Here is a 7,153-nt window from a genome sequence, read left to right as displayed (position 1 = left end):
TTTCTTTCTTGGGTGGTGCATGGTTACTGCACAGACGACAGTGAAGGAGGATGGAACAAAAGTGTCCAACCATTGATATCGCTGTGCATAACCCATCTGTGTGTTAACTGCGCTTTCTCAGTATCCGTTGTAGGCTAATTCAACAGTTGCCGAACTCAGACAGACCTGAATGTCTTTTGCGAATGTTACTAAGCACTTTGTGTAGCTCAATGGATGAAGGAGTGAGAATCCACCCATTTAATTCTACCAGAAAAATGAAACCATTTTTGAAATATGGCCATGTGCAAATCATGACACAGGTTAAACAGCCAGTCTGATTACTTCACCAGAATCCCCTGCCGCATGGTACTGTAAATATACAGCAGGTTTGTCCCAACTCGTCCATTTTCAATTAGTGCGGCCTCCCTGTCAAACTCAATCCGACAGAGATGCACAGACTCTGATACGTGCACTTTTCGCTTTCCTTCTTGATGAATATTGGGGTAATTTGTAACAGCCCAGTACCAGACCAGAGAGCCCTGGCCCATTAGCGATAAGTGAGGAATTCCTCTGAAGCTATGCTGTTCAACAATTTGTGGATAACCCTCTTCCCAATTTCCAATTTTTCTTTTTGAAGATTATTCTAATACGTTCCTGAATAATGGCAGGTGATTCATGGCTGTTGAGTATCAGTTGGAAGGAAAAGATTATTTATTCACTTCATGTATGTGACGCTCTATTTTTGAACTGTTTGTGATCGCAGTCTCCAGAATCGCACTGGTGCTGACCTCCGACTGACCCTGAGCTCCACAACACAAAGCGTCATACTGCCTCGCCTATGAAAGCAGCCTCCAGACCCCATCGATCTCCTCATTTATCACTGTCTGCTTCAATTCACAAACTGAAGATTTTATTTTGTGTTTAAACTTTAAATTAAGAAAAGTTTCATTTTATGTATATTGTATGGATGTATTTTGTTCTGAACTCTGGTGTTCAATGCTATGTGGCTCAAATTTGTTAGCTTTTCATACTTTTATCGCCCAGAGTGACTGTGGTACTGAAGCAATTACAGAATTAATAATTCCCCTGCCCCAGTAAAATGTACCTCTGCTATATTGCCAATGTGTCCCTTCAAGACCTTGAATATAGTGCACAAGGTAATTCTCAGGGACCACACGGGGTAAAATTATAAAATCTGTTGAGAAGTGGAGTTGTTTTGTGGATAACATTTGGTCAACTGATGGCTATAAATCCATAAGTTCTGTGACGTCTCTAACCCTCGACAGCAAATATGCTAACACTGATCAGCCTTGTGTCAAACTAACAGCACCCTGGGTTCTTTCAAAAGGGCTAGCTAGTACTGAAGGGAGGTATTGCAGGGGCAATCGTCTGCCCACATAGCCAGTACTTCAATACGGTCATCTATCATAGGGGACCCATCCCCAAGCAGCTGGGTAGTTTGTGGCAGTGTGATTATAACTGGGGAGCATCTCCTACGCTGAACTGAGTCTGTGATTCCGTTGGATACAGCTTGATAAGTAGCAAGAGTAGGAATCTCATCATTCCAGTATTCTGCTTTTATTTTTTCTATACTCCCATAACAAATAAGCACACCCACATTCTGACTTGGTGCTGATGATGCTCTGCACCCAGATTCCCTAGATGTGGGCTACACATTTTAGAGTGCCCTCCTTCTATCAGTTTGAATAATTCACGATTAAAAGACAGTATTTAGGAAGATGCAGCTGTATTGAACGGGGATATATGGTATATGATTGTACTTGTTTCGGGATCATTGTTTCTTTGTTTCCTTCAGACATTCCTTGTGTTAAAGGGGTCCAAGATTCATTTGGTTCAAAAGGATGGGAGGGAGGCTGCATTGTTTCAGGTGACCATGTAAATAGCTTTACTTTGAAAAGAAGCCACTTTATAATTCTTCTGTACTTCCTGAAGTTGTTGGATTTATAGATAAAGGTGGAGTTTTAATGAAATTAAAATGTGAGTCTTTAGAATGCAGGCTTTTCTGCTCTTGCACTTGAGTATTTATTTTGGTGTGTGACTTTGAAGGTGATAGAATGAGTGCTGAATCAGGACCCTGGCAAGAATACTTGCCATCATGAGTTCTAAACTTGTCATAAAAAAACCTGCTGGGGATTTAGATTTCAGTCATGATACCTATATTTGAGTAATTGCTAGCATAATGAGATCAGTTACACATCCCATCTCCTACTGAGATCTGTATGACTGCATTAACCCTTTCTTGCCATTTTCAAGATAATGTATTTGAAATTAGCAATAATATTAGAATTTATAAAGGATCAAAATTGGAAAAGGAATGAGTTAGTGTCTTAAGTTTACTCTTAAACATTTCACAAGTGAGAAACCAAACTAGAGAAATTATTATTTTTAACTGAGGCTAGCTTATCTGAACAAAGATGGTTGCTAAAGTACATATTCCCAGCAGTATGCGGGAACGGTAAATTTACCAAAATACAATGCAAAATGTTTGTGTACTGTACAGACAGATCATACCACACAAAGGGTATCAGAACAGGGTGCAGAGAGAGATTAGAATTAACATTCGAGATGTCCATTCAAAATCTAATTATGGCAGAGAAGAAGCTGTTCTTGAAACTATTTGCATTCAAACTGTTCTATTTTCTGCCCAACTGAAGAGGGTAGAAGAATGTATAACCAGGCTGGGAGGGGTCTTTGATTACATTGATTGCTTTCTCAAGACAGTGGTAAGTGCAGATGGAGTCAGTGAGTTGAAGGCTGGTTTGTGTAATAGACTGGGCTGTGTTCGCAACTCTCCACAGTTTTTTTTGGTCTTAGGAAGAGCAGTTGCCATACTATGCTGTGATGCACCCAAATAGGATGGTTTGTGGTGCATCCATAGTGGGGTCATGCCAAATTTCCTTCGTCTCCCTGAGGAAGTGGAGATGAGTGCTTTCTTGACCATGTCAATGTGGGTGGACCAGGATTCACTCAGCTACCTCCCCCTCAGCACGTATGATGCAGACAGGGCATGCTCTCCTCTCTGCTTCCAGAAGTCAATCACCAGATACTTTGTTTTGGTGACATTGATGGAGAGTGTGTTTTTACACCATGCTGCTAAGCACTCAATCTCTATCCTATATTCTGTCTCATTGTTGTTTGAGATCTGACCTATAAACAGTTGTTTCAAGCAAATTTGTAAATGGAGTTGGGTTCGCATTTGGCCCCACAGTCATGTGTATAAAGCATACAGTAGGGGGCTGAGTAGGTAGGCCCCGCAAGCCTATCCTAAATGTGTCAGACATGTAACTGTAGCAGGTAGGAAGTTAGTGTCGTTCCAGAGGTTGAATGTTATGGAGAAGCCTGGGCAAGGCAGCTTAAGAGTTGATAAGGAAAAGATGGGTAAGAATGACCAAATACACCAGAAATCCTGCCAATGTCTTGGGCACTAATGGAAACTAGACTTTAAACAAATTACACAAAAAACAGAAGGCACTGTAAGAGCCCAGCAGGTCTGGCAGCATCTGTGAAGTAAACATCAGAGTTAATGTTTTGGGTCTGGTGACCCACTGAGGAAGAGTCACTGGACCCAAAACGTTAACTCTGACTCTTTCTTTCTTTTTTCTTCATAGATGCTACCAGACCTGCTGAGCTTTTCCAGCAACTTTATGAATAACCATGTTTGTCTACAGGTGCAGCAAATGAAATGTTTCCACTTATTGTAGGGGGAATAGTATTTAAATGTAGAGACGTTCGACTGCAGCTGTACAGTGCTTTGGTGAGAACACTTCTGGATTGCTGTTATCATGACATTTAAAAAAATGACCTTTTACTCCTGTATCTGAACACATAAAAACTAAAATGCTCAATGACTCTCAGTTGATCCCAATGGTTCTTAGCCAGACTTTTTTTTTTTAAAAAAGACCAGTATCAGTTCATCGCTTAAATGATTTAACAATTTTATTAATAAGCACTAACTTTAACAGAGCAATGTTAAGCAACAAAACAATCTTCTTTGATTTTAGCCTCCCAATTCCATGAAGACAGACAGATCATTTGAGGGATGAATCAAAGGAGGGAAGAAAATGAAATGCAACTGGCTAGTTTACTTAAGTAGACAGTACAATCCGCAACACTACAATTGTGTCTTGGTTTCTGAAAACAGTTCTGTGTGCCACCATCTTCCCATAGGCTCTAATGAATATTAACTTAACATGTTGAGTCATAGATGTACAGCACAGAAACAGACTCTTCAATGCAATTTGTCCATGCCAGTCCGGTATCCTAAATAAATGTAGTCCTATTTGTCAGCATTTGGCCCATATCTCTCTCAACCCTTCCTATTCATATACCCATCCAGTTGCCTTTTAAATGTTGCAATTGTACCAGCCTCCACCATTTCCTCTGGCAGTTCATTCCAAACATGCTTGACCCTCTGCTGGAAGAGTTGCCCCATTAGGTCCCTTTTAAATCCATCTCCTCCCACCTTAACCCTCTGCCCTCAGGTTTTGGACCCCTGCCATTCTGGGGAACACCATTGACTATACACCCTATCCACACCGCTTATAATTTTATAAACCTCTACAAGGTCATCCCTCAGCCTGTGATACTCCAAGAAAATAGTTCCAGCCTATTTTGCCTCCTTATAGCTTAAAATCTCCAACTTTGGCAGCACCCATGTAAATCTTTTCTGAACTTTTTCCAAACTTCACAACATCCTTCTTGTGGCAGGGAGATCAGAATTGAAACCAGTCTTCCAAAAGTGGCTTAACCAATGTCCTGTACAGCCGCAACATGACATCCCAACTCATACTCAATGCACTGACTAATAAAGGCACGTGTACCAGACACCTTTTTCACAATCCTGTCAACCTGTGACTCCACTTTGAAGGAACTGTGAATCAGCACTGCAAGGTCTCTATGTTCTGCAACATTCCCAGGACCTTACCATTAAGTGTATAAGTCCTGCCCTGATTTGTCTTACCAAAATGTAGCACCTCACATTTACCCAGATTAAACTCCATCTGCCAATCCTCAGCCCATTGTACTCTGAGGTAACCTTTGTTGTCCAATTTTGGTGTTATCTACAAATTTACTAACCATACCACCCACGTTCACATCCAAATCATTTATATAAATGACAAAAAGCAGAGGACCTAATACCAATCCCTGCTCCATTAATCACAGGCCTCCAGTATGAAACGCAGCCCTCCACCATCATCTTTGGTCTCCTACCTTCTCATCAATTTTCTATCTAAATGGCTAGTTCTCCCTGTGTTCTGTGTGATCTTAACTTTAACCACCTACCATGTGGAACTTTGTCAAACACCTTATTCAAGTCCACGTAGATAACGTCCACCACCCTGCCTTCATCAATTCTCTGTCATTTCTTCAAAACAGTCAAGTTAGTGATAGTAGGAACTGCAGTTGCTGGAGAGTCTGAAATAACACAGCAGGCCAAGCAGCATCAGAGGAGCAGGAAGACTGATGTTTTGGGCCTTTTCTGAAGAAGGGTCTAGGCCCAAAACATCTGCCTTCCTGCTCGTCTGATGCTGCATGGCCTGCTGTGTTCATCCAGCTTTACACCTTGAGATAGCAAGTTAAGAATAATTTCCCATGCACAAAGCCATGTTGACTGTCCCTAATCAGTTCTTGTCTTTGGATTCTCCTTAACCATGTTTATCAATGCTATCTCATGTCCCCTTTTAGCCCTCCTGAATTCCCTTTTTAAGTGTACTCCTACGGCCCTTATACTCTAGGGATTCACTCGATCTCCATTGTTTGTACCTAACATATGCTTCCTTCATTTTCTCGGCCAAATCCTCAATGTCTCTAGTTTTCCAGCATTCCCTACGTTTACCAGCTTTGTCCTTCACCCTAACAGGGACCTACTGTCTGTGGAGTCTTGTTATCTCATTTTTGTAGGCTTCCCACTTTCTAGCCATCACTTTACCTGTGAATATCGTGCCCAATCAACTTTTGAAAGTTCTTGTCTAGTGCCGTCAAAGTTGGCATTCCTCCAATTTAGAACTCTAACTTCTAGATCAGGGTTATCCTTTGTCATAGCTATTTTAAAGCTAATACGATTATGATCATTTACCTCAAAGTGCTTCGCCACTGACACCTCGGTCACCTGCCCTGCCTTATTTCCCAAGAGTCGGTAAAGTTTTCCTCCTTCTCTAGTAGGTACGTCCAAATACTGAATCAGAAAAGTTTTCTTGTACACACTTAACAAATTCCTCTCTATCCAAGCCATGAACACTAGGCAGTTCTAGTCTATGTTTGGAAAGTTAAAATCCCCAACCATTACCATCCTATTATTCTTACAGATAACTGAGATCTCCTTACAAATTTCCTTCTCAATTTCCTGTTAACTATTTGAGGGTCTGTAGTACAATCTCAATAAGGTTCTTACTTCTCAGTTCCACCCAAATAACTTCACTGGACATATTCCCTGGATTGTCCTCCCTAAGTACAGCTGTAATGTTATCCCTAATCAAGACCACCACTCCACTTCCTCTCTCATCCCCCGTTTCTATCCTTCTAAAGCATCTATACCCCTGGAACGTTAAGCTGCCAGTCCTGTCCACCAATGAGCCATGTTTCTACATTAGCAATGGTATCCTGTTCCCATGTTCCCAACCATAACCTGAGTTTATCTGCCTTACCTGTCAGGGGTCTTGCATTGAAATAGATGCAGCTAAATTATCAGTCCTACTTCATTCTCTGGAGCAGGAAAGCTGATGTTTTGGGTTGGGACCCTTCTTCAGAAATAGGGAAAGGGAGGGAGCTAAGAAATAAATAGTGTGGGGGGTTGAACTTGGAAAGGTAGGTAGGATGGTGATAGCAGTTAGGTAGTGGTGGGGATTGGTCAGTGAGGCTAGGGGTGGGGAGATTTTGAAGCTAGTAAAGGCGGGATGACAATCTGACCCTACCCTTATCTGCCTTCCGGAGGCACTGCTCTCTCCGTGACTCCCTCGACCGTCCACACTCCCCACTAGTCACACCACCCCCTGGCACCTTTCCCTGCAACTGCAGGAGATGCTACACCTGGTCCTATACCTGCCCCTTCACCCCCATCCCAGGTCCGAAAAAAACCTTCCACATCAGACAGATGTTCACCTGCCCATCTGCTGATGTGGTCTATTGTATCTGTTATTCCTGATGTGGCCTCATC

This window comes from Stegostoma tigrinum, chromosome 30 (genome assembly GCF_030684315.1).
Source record: "Stegostoma tigrinum isolate sSteTig4 chromosome 30, sSteTig4.hap1, whole genome shotgun sequence".
Lineage (NCBI taxonomy): Eukaryota > Metazoa > Chordata > Chondrichthyes > Orectolobiformes > Stegostomatidae > Stegostoma > Stegostoma tigrinum.
Note: the sequence above shows the minus strand (reverse complement) of the source record.